Source organism: Pseudorasbora parva, chromosome 22, assembly GCF_024679245.1.
Source record: "Pseudorasbora parva isolate DD20220531a chromosome 22, ASM2467924v1, whole genome shotgun sequence".
NCBI lineage: Eukaryota > Metazoa > Chordata > Actinopteri > Cypriniformes > Gobionidae > Pseudorasbora > Pseudorasbora parva.
This window is the reverse complement of record NC_090193.1, coordinates 6,427,295-6,443,196: the sequence shown is the minus strand read 5'-3', so window position 1 is coordinate 6,443,196 and position 15,902 is coordinate 6,427,295. Positions and strand designations below refer to the sequence as shown.

At 39.1% G+C, this 15,902-nt stretch overlaps 1 long non-coding RNA gene across 2 annotated transcripts in view; it reads right to left on the bottom strand.

Moving 5' to 3' along the window:
- Positions 1-1,351: 1,351 nt before the first annotated feature.
- The window catches only part of LOC137058865 (uncharacterized), a 254,194-nt gene continuing 239,643 nt past the window's right edge, over positions 1,352-15,902 (bottom strand). For both annotated transcript variants that reach the window (XR_010900870.1, XR_010900871.1), the window contains 2 exons: positions 13,344-13,422; positions 1,352-1,656 (listed from right to left, as the gene is read on the bottom strand). This is a non-coding gene — a long non-coding RNA (uncharacterized lncRNA). The remainder of the gene's footprint in view (positions 1,657-13,343; positions 13,423-15,902) is intronic.

Genomic DNA, 15,902 nt, shown 5'->3' with positions numbered 1-15,902 from the left:
TTAAGCTAGTCCCAGACCCTATTGGACTACAGTGTATGTTTGTGCGGTTTTAACTGAAAGCAATTTGCACTGACAGATCTTAAAATATGTCAGTGTCATTGTTTTGTCTCAAGATGCACACGTTTTTTTTCTAAGGCACATTTATAAAAGTTACTCAAATGTCCTGACTAACCTAAAGCATAATCCTGATTTAAAGCCCTGTCTGAAACCAGGCCATAAACGGCTATATGTTCTTATGGCAAAACATTTTGGGGGGTGAGGCAAATGCAGAATTGAAATAATCAAAGACATCTAAAATGGAATAAAACATTTGTGATACTGTTTTAAACCCCCTCTCTCTTTTCACAAGGGTCATTCGGAATTACTAAAGACAAAGAGATGCTGAAGGCCTGTACACCAACGTAAGGCACACCTGTAGTACAGTGGGGGAAGTTGGGTCTGATTGGTCAGTTTGAATGTGTCACATGGTCAAGGAAGAGCTAAAAGAAGATTGTAACTGTTGCTCTGTCTCTTTTATGGCTCTTTTTTTCTTGAGGGCCTTCTCCTCTTTTCTCTCTTTTTGTTTCTCTTTCTATCCCTATAACATTTTATTAATTATACACAGCATGACGTTTTTATCATCTCTCATCTATTTTCTAACTATTTTAAGTGTAACCATAACACAGATTTTGTCATTAAATTATTTCAATTACAAATGATTTGCTAACTAGTTTTGTTGCCACATTAACTTTGAAGGGCAACCTATTGCAATATAATATAGTCACATTATAGCAACGCTCTCCCACATATTTCGCTATTGTAACTGCGCTTATTTCCGTCGTTAGTATAAGTTGCAGTGGGGGGTAAAGACGAGAAATGTCCACTTTTCTACCATCTTGCGGATATCGTTTCTTTGGTCATTCGGCAACCCTGCAGCTTGAGGCGCCACTGTAGGCGACCCACCCTTATTCAAATTAACTTTATTTTTGCAACTTCGATCTGAAAAGAAGCTTTTTACCATGTAAACGAAAATATTCTAAGCAACTATTCTTATTTATAAGAATAGTATAAATAACAAGATATTTTAAACATTTTTGTTTCTGAAATCAACTCTTCTGCTGTGGGATCAGATTTTTTTTTAACAATTCATTTTCAAAATTTGATCAAATCCGAAACCCTAATACTTTTGAACAACTGGGTCAAAGTGTAAAAAAAATAAAATAATAATCCACCTGTAGATCCTCTCTTTCCTGAGTTTTCATGTTATGACCACAAGAGGGCAATATCACGCTGTCCGTGCGTGCACTACTGACCGTCTGCTGGACTATGTGAGCGATAAAAAAGTGGATATATTCCCAAACAAATCATGTCATTACACAACTGTTAGTAATGGCTTTGCTCACTGCATACAGTGCCAGAGTTTATCATTAGTGCGCTATTTTGTAGCTCTGTGACAAAAACTGTGGGAAATATCTCGATAAGCAGCACTCCTTCATTCCTAATAACATACACAACACTATATTATTATAGGCCAGCCTTACCTGAGGTGCTTCTATACAGGACTTCCACATCATGCCCAGGATCCCATTCTCAGCCAAACCCAAGACGCTGGCAGAGGCCAGCCTGAGGTCATCGCCTCCCTCATGAGGTCATCACTGGTCACCAAAGGGCCATTTCCTGCGCCAAAATAACAAGAGCCATTCTCGTCTCCATGATAACGTAGACATATTGTACATGCTGTACAATAATCATTCTGAAAATACACACTGGAGGGAAACCAAGACAATGTCTGTTAGCACTGATGCTTAGAGCGCCCGGAGCCTCACAATGGCACGCACTCTGTGTTTGTGGTTAGTCTTCTGCACCGTTGGGTGGGAAACCCTGTGAAACGCTCATTCTCACACATTCGCAGACAAAATGCTGTCAAAATGGCCTTTGTGAAAGTCAAGGGCATGTGTGAATGCTGAACAGAAACATTTCTAGAATGGCTGCGTTCTTGTGCTTTTCATTGTCACACGTTACTACTGCTATAGTTCATCTGTTTGTAATTACAGAACGTGATAACATCTGTCAGCACATCTGTTTGGGTCAGACTAAAGCGAGGGTATTTTATTACACATGGACAGTAGGGGCATAATCACGCATGCTGCTAGATGATTTTGGAATTATTAATTATTATTTTTTATATATAGTTTGGGGAAAGAACGATTTTTTTTAGAGAAATGAATACTTTTATTCATCATGGAAGCAGTAACCTAATCAAAAGTGACAGTAAAGACATTTTAGTCACATTCCAGTTCTCACAATTAACTACAACTTCAACTACTGCCTCAGTAAAATATTGTATCATATTATGGTCATGCATAATAAGGCATTAATATGTGCTTTATAAGAACAAATAGCCAATATCCTAGTAATATGCATGCTAATAACCAACTAGTTAATAGCGAGAACTGAACCCTAAAATAAAGCGTTAACAAGATTTCTTTGTTTTTTTATTTTTTTTATTTTTTTACTTTCTAGTCATCATCATCATCATCATCATCATCATCATCATCATCATCATCATCATCATCATCATCATCATCATCACAAATAAAAAAAAACCTGGATAAAATTGTTTCATTGGCAGTGTAACTGTTTCCAGCATAATAATCATAAATGTTTGTTGAACAGCCATGAGATGATTAGAATGATTTCTGAAGGATCATGTGATGCTAAAGACTGGTGTAATGATGCTGAAAATTCAGCTTTGATCTCAGGACATTACACTTTACAATATATTGACATGGAAAATTGTTATTTTAAATTGGAATAATGTCACAATACTACTGTTTTATTGTATTTTTCATCAAATAAATGCAGCCTGGGCAAAAGAACTTCTTTCAAAAACAATAAAAAATCGTTCTGACTCGAAACTTTCGTTCGTGGTTTTTTGATGAAGGATATTCTGACACTTTTCTAAGAAATCTAAATTATGAGTTTTTATAAGGGGTGATGAATTGAGAAATCAACTTTCCCTTGAGGTTTTGATATATAAAAGGTCATGGTAATATAAGATTATCCTGTAAGTTTCAGAGCTAAAAAACGTCCCTGTTAGTCAAAGAAAAGCTTTTATAGACACCAGGCCCATTCAGTAGACCCGCCCACCGACTCAAGGAGCTGTTCGGATCGCGTTAGCAAGCAGCAATAAACATGCCGAGGAAGATAGCAAGATATTGCACTATTTCTGGTTGTGGAAGAACACAGTCGCTGCAAAAGCTTCCTTTGGATCCTGATATTATTGTGTGGTTGAACTTTATTTTTAATGTAGTTTCAGCTCATGTGGGAAAGACATGTACATGTGTTCGCTTTATTTCACTGCGGAATCGTTGTAAACAAGTGGCGGTGGATTTGTAGACACAATGTTGTGCTTCTATATTGGATCCAACAGGAATGGTGCAACACACTTATGTGAGTAAAACATGTAATAGTAGTCCCGGGGGTATGTGTTTTCCAGACGGGCTACCAAAACGTAAGTCCGTCGGCAAGTGGTGAATCTCAAATAGTGAAATAATATTCCTTTCTTGATCTGGGCGTGCTCGCGGTTCGCGCTTATATCCACTGATCGGGCGGGCCAAGTAATACAAAAATAATATTCCAATCAATTGTGGGTGGATGATAGCCTAGAAATCTAGACGCACGCTAGCGGCAGCAAATTTAATCTGCCCGCAAGTGTCGTCTAGCAACTCTCAATACCCTTCTGAGCTGTATTGGCCTAACTCTTGCTGGGCCAATCACATCGTGTATAGAGTCGGTGGGCGGGGCCATAATGACGAAGGCCGAGTTGCGTTTGTGTGCTTCTAGTAAACACAGAAGCTAGCGAACGGCGGTCTTTCGAATCAGCTTTGACCGCGACTCTGGAAGACTTGGAGTTCAGCTTTTCTCTGAGAAAAGAACAAAGAACGGCACTGAAGTCATTCTTAAAAAGGGAAGATGTGTTCGGAGTTTAGCCGACCGGATACGGTGAATGTTTAATCTATCAACAAGCTCTGCTTCACCTTCGTTGCTTTGGTTGGTTGTAGCGCTATCCTATCACGTGCAGAGGGAGTTTGAAAGACAACCGTTTATCCCGCCCCTCGGATTGAGCTGTCAATGGTGAGTTTCCAGACCAAACATCTTGATGTGGGTCTGGCTTGTCAGGCTAGGTGGATGAGATCCCTCATGTGAACTGAACTGAGGTCTAAGCTCATTAAATATGCAAATCTTATCCAATCCTAGCCGGGGGCTTTTACCTCTAAGTCTCTATGGCCAACAAAACCCAGTGTTCAGGAGAGAGCCTCAAAACCAGTGTAGAAAATAGCCTATTACATATTAGTTATGATGTTTTTGAATGTAAAAACCACACAAACGTCATTAGTTGACCTCAGACAACAGTATAAAAAAAGAAAAAAGCCAGTTCATGACACCTTTAAATCCCATAACCTTACACTGACAAAGAGATCTAAGCCATACAGACGGAGATATCAGCGAATCAGTGGGCTCTTTCTGACTTGGACCAGAAAATAACCACCTAGCAACACCCTAGCAACCACCCACAACTTAGTATAGTGGCATAAAGTTTTGTCTTTAGGTGTCAAAGCATATTTTATCATCTTTACTATAAAACTCACATCAAATAAAACCAGCATAATTTAGGTCCTGGATGCTGATTGGTCAGCGTTCCAGCCACGTTATATTCACAAAATAGCGCGGCCTCTCATACCTCCAAGAAACAACTTTTCATTTCAACTTGATTTTGACACTGAGCCAAATGTCAGACATTTGACATGAATAAGCGCGCACGTGCACACGCGCTGAGGTTTGTCTAGATTTCCAGCGCAAGCTGATTGGTGAAGGAGAGAGGGTCGTTATGGGTGATGCCGCTCCATCACAGCTTCATCTAGAGCATACAGTACAGCTCCTGCCAAAGCTGCGGTTTAGCTGTTGACCAGACCGGAGCTTAAATTCTGTTTGAAACCGGAATCCAGCAGCAGTACTGTATCCTGATGTGGTGCACAATGAAAGCTGAGACAGAGAAAGAGGTGTATGTGAGGGTGTGGGGGGAGGTGGAGGTGGAGGGTTGGAGCACACACACACACACGCGCTCCATGCTGAAGAGTTCAATGACAGTTTCTCAAAGCCCAGGCAAAGAGCTCAAGAAAGCTCGAGAAGACTCCAGCACCGAACAAAGAGTCCAACTTGGCCAGTGTTCATTAGCGATAGAGAGCCGACAATAGAGGCGAGTGTGAGGTGGTCTCGGGCCCCGGGACCGCACTGACCCGCCGTTGATTGATTGTGCCGGGCCGGGCTCACCTGCAGCCCCTGCACACACACACGCGCGCACGTCCTGACAGCCTGCAGAGAGACCCGTCAGTGTCAGAGAACAATATCCTGCACTGTGCAGCTTGCAACTGAGCACGCTCATAAATCACCACGGTGACAGAGACACCGCCCTCACTGTCCGCACTCCATGACACGCACACACACACACACACACACACACTCTGTCAGAAAACCTCAAGCTGTGCAACTACATGAAAGGGGTGTTTTTGAAAGGTTACATTGTTGCACCTGACTCGGGCCAGCTAAAAAATATTCCCCTTATTACCTGCGTCCTCTCGCATTGAACAACTGTGTTATTTACATAATTATGAAACGGATATAAAGCATCCTGGTCCTGCTTGCTGATTGGTCAATACAGTGCTCCATATTGTAATAGAAATGACACCAGTTTACCTAAATCATCTATAATATAATCATCAGTTTTTAATCAAAATGTAAATATTTCCCTCTTTGGCTTGCTTCCATGTGACACACATTTACGGTAAAATATTGTTGAGTTTTAATGGATGGCGTTTGACCAACAAAAACATGGGATTTTATTTATTTTAGTGTCTTGTTACACATGTTACATGAACTTAATATAGTAAAAAAAAACATATTTACATAATTACATGCAACTATCCCTAAACCGGTAGTAAGTACATTAGTTAATTATTGAGCTTGCTACTTATTTGTGTCATTACACGGTACACTGAAAAAAAAAAGTGTGCTGGATTTACATGATTTAAAGGGGTACTTCAGCGCTGGGAAGATGAATCTGTATTTAAACTGGGTCATCAATGCAGTAGAAATGTGAAATTATTTTTGAATTTGGTGCTTTCTAGACTGAGAAAAGACAGAAAATGTGTTTTTGTCCCATGGGGATGAAAGACTACAATTCCCAGAATGCTTCGCTGCCCTGTGCCATTCCCCAACACCACCAACTTCATTACTGTGACTGAGTTAGAGGAGACACTACAATTAAAAACTGAACGTGTCTGTTCAATATAAGGAGTGAGTCACCGCGCGAGTATCACAGCACTGAGCACTAACTGCAGGAGTGATGAGAGCTGAGGTAATCGCGACTACACTCGCATCTCGCGGCATACATTCACAACGCGAGTTCAGTCTGGCACGTTTCAGTTCATGCCTTTACAAGCTTAACTTTCATAGAAATTAATTTGAGAAGTTAAAAGACTTACATTGCACACCATAGCTCCGTTTAAATGAGTGCCTGCCAGCTGAGCTCTCCCTGCAAGCTGAGTGTTATCTCCCATCCCCCATGCGCGAGTTCAAAACATGCGGAAATGGCTCCCTCTGCTGGCTGTAGTCTTTAGCCTTTGGGCAAACATTCCTCCTATGATGCAAAAATCGTCAATTTGCATCATAGGAGGAATTTTTCCAGAAATAAAATGCATAAATCTCTTGTCTCAGTGAGATATGAGGGGGGAAAGCACAATAATTTGAATATACTCCAGGGTTTCTACTGATACAAAGCCATATGCTAATCGCTGAAGTAACCCTTTAATTGTGTACTTCGGTCCCACATGAAGTTAAACAAATATAATTTGCTCATTAACTTCAACATCTTGGAATTAATACAATTAAGTAGCCTCAACGTGAATTTTTTATGGCCCCCTGTCATGATTCAGACATTCAATTTACATATTCATTCATCCACTTCAAGTTCATGTTTTTTATATTACACAACGGAATTATAACACTGCACTAGCGAGTTGACAAACTCTTAGCTAGCAATAGCAAACATTAGCATCCTAAATGCTAAGCATTAAAATCTCATTCAGCAGTTATGTTGTGTTAGTCCACAGCCTAAGCAAATGCTCCTCTTCTCCACAACGGTAAACCGTTGTAATTTAAATAGTTCTAATCATTCCAACACAATTGAATATTAAACTATATTAAACACAATCAAGTCTCCCATTTTCTCACCTTTCTCAAAAATACATAAAATAACACTTTTACATTTAAAATAACAGCATTTACTCTCTTGATTTAGCCATATGCAAAGCATGCTGGTAACTAACAAGCCCCGCCCCGTTTCAGTTAATGCAACACAAATCATTCATGTAACACAAACGGATTAAGTAAACGTCAATTTGACTTATATTCAAGTAGACTGAACACAATCAAATTAAGTTAGGACAAAATGTATAGCAATTGTGTTGCTTTAGCTCATTTTAATTAAACAATTTGAACAAGCAGTAAAAAAAAAAATTCTACAGTGTAGACACTTTAAAATAAAATGTAACCTGATTTTTCTACTCTCTTTCAGAAAAAATGTGCAAATATTGTACCTTTAGGGGTACAACAGCTTGTCTCACCCTTATGGAGTAGCAATATGTACCTGTTAGGAGTATACAGAAATGTCATTTTAAGGGCCCAAATGTTAAGCTGTTGTGCTCCTAAAGGTACACATTTTGCTATTTTTTTTCTAAAAGTGTAAATATCAAGTTATGTGGTTAATTCATTCTGTCTGAACAGACACTTTAGAGCCACTGATATTGTAACTTTGCTCAATCCAATAAATTCCCAAAAAATCAAGTCGCACATACATTTTGGTTATACTTTATTTTCAGGTGTGCTAGTTAAAGTGTAATTAGACATTTAAATTCAGAGTAATAGTTATTAACCACATGTACTTAGGATAAGGGGTTTGTTTAGAGTTGCATGAATATCCATATCTTTTACTAGAGTAACTACAATGTGTAACAATGACACTGTAAAATAAAAACATTTCTCATTTTATGTTCTAATCCCATCAAACGTAACATTACAGAAGTAAATTTGGCTGCATTTCATAATGTTTCAATGTTTTATGTTGACTTTGAATTTAACTTTTAATTAATGAATCATTTTCCATCGTTTCATCATTGTCTAGCTGCACAATCTCATAAAACCTTACAAGCGTTCAGCTTTTATCCGAGAAACAAAGAGCTCCAGTAGTGTGAGAGGAAACAGGTGAATCTATGACCTCTACACATCCCCACACGGACTGGACCCGAGGCCCGAGGCCCAATCCTCCCCTCACAACTTCTATCTCAAATACACTTTCATCCCATCTTTTTTGTTTTAATAAAGAAAGATGAAGTCCAGCTGCAGCTTCCTCTACGTCTATATTTCTCTCTCCTCAACATCCTACAAAAATACTTTTTCTATTCTATTCTGCCGTTTAATGAGATTTTGAAAACATATGGATCTGACTATAAATTCTGATTGGATACGTACACGTTCAAAGTTTAAAAGATAAATTAATATAATTTATTTGCGAAAGTTGGGGTTCAGTAGTATATTTTTTGAAAGATATGAATACTTTTATTCAGCAACCATAAAATAGATAATCAAAAGCGATAGTTAGATTATAAATAGAAGATTTCTATTTGAAATAAATTCTGTTCAAAGAAACAAATCACACTCTCCATTGAACTGTTAGGCAGCATCATATTAGAATGATTTCTGAAGGATCGTGTGAAGATTGGAGTAATGATGCTGAAAGTTCAGCTCTGATCACAGGAATAAATTGTATTTTAAAACAGATTCAAATAGAATATTACTGTTTTTAGTGTTCTTAATCAAATAAAGGCTAAAGACATCTTTTAAAACATTGTGTGTGTGTGTGTGTGTGTGTGTGTGTGTGTGTGTGTGTGTGTGTGTGTGTGTGTGTGTGTGTGTGTGTGTGTGTGTGTGTGTGTGTGTGTGTGTGTGTTTGTGCGCGTGCGTGCGTGCGCACTAATTTGCATTAATCATTGGGGAACATGTGTAATAATAATGGGAGAAATAATTGGGAATATTTCCATAAGAATATCTCATATCTCATAATAATATTGATATATGATTTATTTCTCTATTCACTTGTGTCTCCAAAATGCCTGAAACAAAAATACAGAGGATATGGGATCGATGACCTATTTTGTAACAGAAAGTCATATGCTGATTTGATGTTGATTTTTTGACCATTTAAAAATTAGTCAGATTATCATTTTCCATAAGAGTGCTAAATCTGATCATTCAGTTATATTTATGGACCAAGAAGAGGGAGTTGTCGAAGCCTCCAAACATTCGGTATCTCTGCTAAGCCGACATAAAACTGTGACTGGTGTCAAAGAAATTCACTAAAACAGACCTAATGTCGTCTACAGATGCAAACATCCTATGTGGGTCTCAGAGGCAGCAATAGCAATATGAGAAAAGCAATAAGACACTCTGCTGTGATTTCATGGTTTAAACACACGCCGGTGTAATGTTCAAATCAGTGTAATGCACGGCTTCAAGCGGCTTAGCCAAACTTCCCGGCCACAGCGCATGCCGGTTTAGAAAAGTGCTCAACAATAGAGTTTGTGAGAGAAGCCAGGCACTGCCCTGTCCGGTCATTCCACACTGACAGAGCTTTAGTAAGAGAAAAAGAGGAGAGAGAGCAGGATGAAAGGTGAGTGGTGCCCTGCGCAGGTGGCAGGTGTGATCACGGCGGTAAAAGACGAGGGACGGCAGGAACAGAGGGACACAAAGGACCAGTCTGTTTCCCGCTCACAGCTGCAGGGGGTGGAGATGAGTCCGGCTGACAGATAGACAGACACGACAGGGGAGGGGAGGGAAAGATGGAAGGAGAGCTCTGACGGTGATACTTCAAACGCAGGATTGGGTCCTGGGTGCCGAGAGACACATTCTTTCTAAAAGAAGGTGGGGGCAGGCGGAAGAAAAAGGGAGACAGAAAAGAGTAATGCTGCCCGTGCGCAAGTGTGCGTGCCCGTCCAACTCTCTTGATGTTCAGCCGGGAACAATCTATACAGTGGCTTGGAAAACCAGTTGAAAGTGTCTGAATGGCAGTACATTCGATTAAAAAAAGTGCTATCCAACAAACAATGCTGGAGATTTTCGCGGAACTAACTTCTCTTTTCTGAGCTGTTGTTTTGCCTTACGTTGACTGGTGTGATTTCAGATGCATGAAGTCATTAGCTGAGTGACCACAGGTGTAGTTTATCACATATAGCTATGAACATGGTCCACTAATAATTGACAAATCAGAAATATCAGCATCAGGCCATAGCCTATCTTTTTTTTTCTCATGAAATTTTTTATATTTAATTCAATGTGTTTTTGCCGTTTCTGTGTAATATAGCCTATTTGTGACGTTTAGACATTTCTGAGAGAAAATGGTTTCATACGCTCATTTGTTTTTAATGCCTAGCCTACATTACGAACGTCTGAATCAATGATAAAGTGCCAATGATGAAGAAATTGGCAGAAGTATTTAAAAATCTAGTGCCAAATTCTTAGAAATGTAGTCATCCTTTGTTTTCAATGTTGGTTTCAAGTCAACTCAAGTCAAGGGACCTTTTTTATATATTGCGCTTTTTAATGCCAATTGTTTCAAAGCAGCTTCACAGTGTTAACAGGAAAATAATGCAACAGAATTTGATTTGGCTGTAGAGCCGCTCTGGAGAAAACCAAGAGGGTAATCTAGCGCTCGGAAAGCGTTCCACCCATAGGGGCGGCCATTGCTAACCAAGCCATCACCTGCTGTTAGCATCCCATTGACTCCCATTCATTTTTGAGTCACTTTGACAGTGAATAACTTTACATTTGAGGCGTTTAAAGACTCCATTTGTCCATTGTTTATTTCTAAAGAAACACGACAATGCATAAAGGGCTCCATTACCTTGTATATACACTATCGCCCCGTAGAAGCTGTTTTTGTAAAAATAGGCTAACGATTGCGTCATAACCAACGCGACTCTGTCGCACAGTTGAGAAATTACCGTATAGACCTGAGGAGACGCTCGCAGGCAATCTTTTACTGTCTATGAGACAGTCGGGGGGACGTGGAGACATAAAGTCTGATAAAGTCAAGGGAGAAGAATGGGGAGAAGCCCATAGTGAGCCAAAAGCAACGGGACAAAACATTTAAACAACGTGATTCAGATTTCACTTTCCACAACTACTAGAAGACCTACAGCTGTCAGACAGGAGGCTCAAGTCACATCTACGTCCTCAAGCTCAGTCTGAACCTGCGCAGTTCGCTCAGCCATCAGGAAGTGACTGCTCCTTACTGACCTCACTTTCCGCCGTTGAAGTCAATGGGATAGCTCTGTCCATTTATTTTACTGTCTATGGAGAAAACGGGGATGTCATCAGCTCATTTTAATTAGCATATAGGCTAGTGACAATCTGGGCAGATCAGTCATTTAGTTGATATAGTTTATTTAGATTAGTAATTACATTTATTTGGATATTTAGTTGAAATTTTAGTATCCCCAACTGAGCTAGCCAATTCAAAGGCGACAGTGGCAAGGAACCAGAACTCCATCAGGGCATCTTAGGAGAAACCAGACTCAGTCGGTGTCAGAAATCATATTAGATCAGAATATTCGATCATAATCATATTTCATATGATTTAGAAAACTTTTATAAAACACTTAAGCAAACGCACACCATGCAAGGTGCAGGTCAAAGACAATAAATCTTGTGAAGGAGATATGACTGCACACTCACTCAAATCTTGTCATAATTTACAAGATAAAATAAAGTATTTGCATTTGAAAACTTTTATACCGTTTTCAAGAAATGTTTCACTGTAATGTGGTGTTACCATCAAGTAAAAGTTACCCTTACACCTTGAATACGTGTGTACGATTGTTAAAAAAAAAAATCTATATATTTTATATTTTAAAATTATAACTATATATCGGTTAACATTTATGATACATTTCCTGTTCCAAGCACTTTTGCTTAAAAACAATGAAAAAGGCCCTTATTCTTAGTTCAAAACTAAGTTCGTTGTTTGCAAAAGTTCATCAGTTTATGATACAGAAAATATATATTTTTTAAATAGCTAAAAAGTTATAACCCTCATAGATAGATAGATAGATAGATAGATAGATAGATAGATAGATAGATAGATAGATAGATAGATAGATAGATAGATAGATAGATAGATAGATAGATAGATAGATAGATAGATACATAGATAAGCTTGTCTTGTCATTAAAAAAAGTAAAAAAAAGGATTACTTGGTCTACTGTGAATATAGACTTATATACTAAAGTCAATATTCAACAGGTCTGTGTGACATGAAATTGTTTTATATGCTATTTATTTTCCTAATAAATCTGTGTTGAGCATAGTCTAAGCCTCCTGCTCTCCTCTTCATTTGCGGTACTGTCCAGAGCTCCAGCTAAGACCCCTGATCTCTGCCACATGGCATCCCATCAAAGCACCTTCTCTCCGGGCTTTAAGAAGGAGTCAGCCCCCTGATTCATCTCTGGAGGAAGCATGCCTGTGTCAGATCCTAGTCTAATGTTTTTTCATGAGTGTGTGTGTTATTCTTTGCCTCAGCACGACTCCAAATGTAGTTTCAACCCAGCTCCCTGTCAAAACACACACAGTCCGAATACTTCAGGACGCAACACACGCACACACATCAGTCATTCTTTTTGAATGTCTTCACAACCATCTGTATGCATAAATTATCACACATAAATAGTCACACAAACTTGGACTGACTGAAAGGGCAGGGTCACTTCCCATTGGCCGCGAGTCTAACCCTCTGTTTTCCAGGGCAGCCTTTTCCCCCTACTTGACAGCTGATAGGAAACTTAGATAGTCTCAGCAGAGACAAAAAGACTTTTCCTTCTCACCTCCCCAGACATCTTTCCATGTCCTTCCTTCATACTCTATCCTTCTTTATCTTTGTTCACGTTTTTGTACCCTGCCCCACAGTATTAACTATTTGCCCTCTACCTGTCAGAGTGGAACGTGAAGGTGAGGCCAGGTGTGCCGAACACTGGAACGTGCATGAGGAAGCCCGAGGTTTGGAGCTGTTTGACAGATAGGAAGTGACCTCCTGTCCCGGCTGCTTCCCGTATCACTCTTTATTTACCCCTCCACCAAACTGTGTGTCGGACCGCCGGACCTGCTGTCCTCTAACATCTGAAGCTCACTTCTGCACTGCCTCAGACCACTCAAGTTTTAAAGCCATATTAAAATCATAAAATAAAGAAACTCACCTGCTTTTCGATCAGTCTCAGTCTAGGGGACAAAGGTATCTCAGCATCCGCTTTGTTTTAGATGATTCTCCAAAAATGGCTGAGGAGAAAAAAAAAAGGGGGGGGGGGGGCACTGAGTTTCAGTCAATCTCATGTCAAACTTGAGGACCTATAGAGTAGTATTGCATCCTTCATATCTCCGAAAAGTCTTTAGTTTTATTATATTTATAAAGGAAATATGGGCTGAGTCTTTCCGGGGAAAGAAGAGCGCCTGGAGGCGTATCGTGTGGGTGGAGCTAGAGAATGACGAGTGCGCACAAAGCGGTGACGTCCTCAAGCGTGGAGAAGAATGGCTATCTGCTATCAATCAGATTCAACTAATACAGATATGATCCAGAATCATTCGAAGGCTGAAATAAATTGAGAAACAGCAGCAGCAGGACGTCCGTCTCTGTGGTATGTACTGTATTTAGTGGCCTGTCAACATTTGTGTGTCTTTACTCACAGTTTATGAGGACATGATTCAGTTTATGGACTATTGTATGCGACTAAACCTTAGCAGTAGCAAGCAAAACGGTTTTGCACATCAGACTAGTGTAACGTTATACATAGAACAACAATGGAGTAACCGTTAGCGCATTTGAATGATGAAGCACGCTTTGTGAGAATACTAGGTTTATGTTTGGGTGGTTTTACAATAAACAAACTGACACCTATAGTGGTCAGCTAAACAAATGTATTTAAACACACACACCATAGATCACATGCTCCATTGATAAATTAACTAACGTTTTACACGATCGTGTCGTTTACTGATGTTTACTCACGCAACGATAGCCAACAACAGACATTTGAAGCAGTTTTACTCACCGCCTGTTTCCAAAGCAGGACCGAACCTTTATCGCTGGGACCGCTCTGTCAAAAACACACTTCTTTGGTAACTGTTGATTTCGTGATGTCCTGACAGCAGTGACCGTGGAGATCCACTTCTGCGACACGACCGAAGCGTATGTTGTGACGCTTCCCGTAATTTCTGTGTTCAAATCGGTTCAAATGCAGCGCTGCCTTCCCGGAACGCTGTGCTGAAGCGTTGAAGTCGTTTGATGTCACCCATAGGAATAAAGTGGAGCGCGGCGCGACTGACATGTTGCACGGACGAGTGGATCTCTGCACCTTGAGAGCAGTGTTTATGGGCGGCGTGCATCTAGTCACACGCATGCGTACCCTTCCGGGAGAAGAGCCCGTACGGCCCATACAAGGACCTTCCACTCTGTCGACGTCAAGCCGACCCATACTCGAAAAAAACTCCGAAACTTGTGAGAAACCGGAAGGAGTATTTTTGACACAGAAATACTCCATCAAACGTCCAACTTTTTTGAAACTTTGTCTATGTTTAGGATGGGAATCCAAGTCTTTAACAGTGTAAAAAGCTCAGTATGCATGAAACAGCATTTCACCCCCCCTTTAACATGAACATGTTATTTTAGAGTACACGGATTGTCCAACTACTATACTCACAGCATAGTTGTGGAGCGCATTATATGGACCTCATTAAACATGATACCATTCACAAAAACAGGAAGGAATAAATTACCCACCACATTAAAGAAAACATTTGGTTCTGTGTTATTCATCCATGACAAATTACTGTAACCGATTATAAATAAAAAACAACAGTATATATATAAAAGCAGAGAACATTTGAAGCATACACAGTAGCACTACACACTACTTATCATAATACCAACCATGATATAAATAAAGGTGACTTGACTTATATAGGGATAACTGGAGTACAGTAATTCTCACAGTATTCATACTTCACCTTCTCCACCAAAATGCTCACGTTTGATAGAAACATGAAAAATGTCATATTTTAGTGGCATGCTCTTTATTAATGTTTGTTAATGTATTACTGCATTTTGCATAGCAGAGAAGGTGGTCAAAAATATGAAGTTCCCAATTATTCTAATTATTCTATGGTATAGTGACTTGACTTATTTGCCTCAGTTCTCAGCAGTTACTCATAATAACAAGTCATAACACGTCAATGTTATTTTAAATGAAATGAAATTATGATATAGAGATTGAGAGTTGTGGTAGGAATGACATAGAAACTATCTTTCAGGCCTGAAGAAGGAAGAAGAGAAAAGCAAGCTCAAAGTAAAGGGACGCTCTGACTGCTGTAAAAATCTAAGCATCATTTCTTTAAACCTGTGGTTGTGTGGAGTATTTTACACAGGTATTATCAAGTTAATCTGTAAGTACTAGTTCATGACTGATGTAAAATTATAATAATAATGAATGAATGAAAGAATGAATGAATGAATGAATGAATGAATGATCCATTCATTCATAATAATAATAATAATAATAATAATAATAATAATAATAATAAGCAAGTATTAACTTAAAAATAATTAATTAAACATCAAAAATAATTAGCACAACGTGTTTATATTTACCCAGCCCTTGGGCTAAAAACAACCCAAAAAGTGTTTTTTAGAGTGTGTCTAAATATTTTACATATGTTGAGTTTTTCACTTATACACATAATAATGGAATATAAAAAAGTCATTT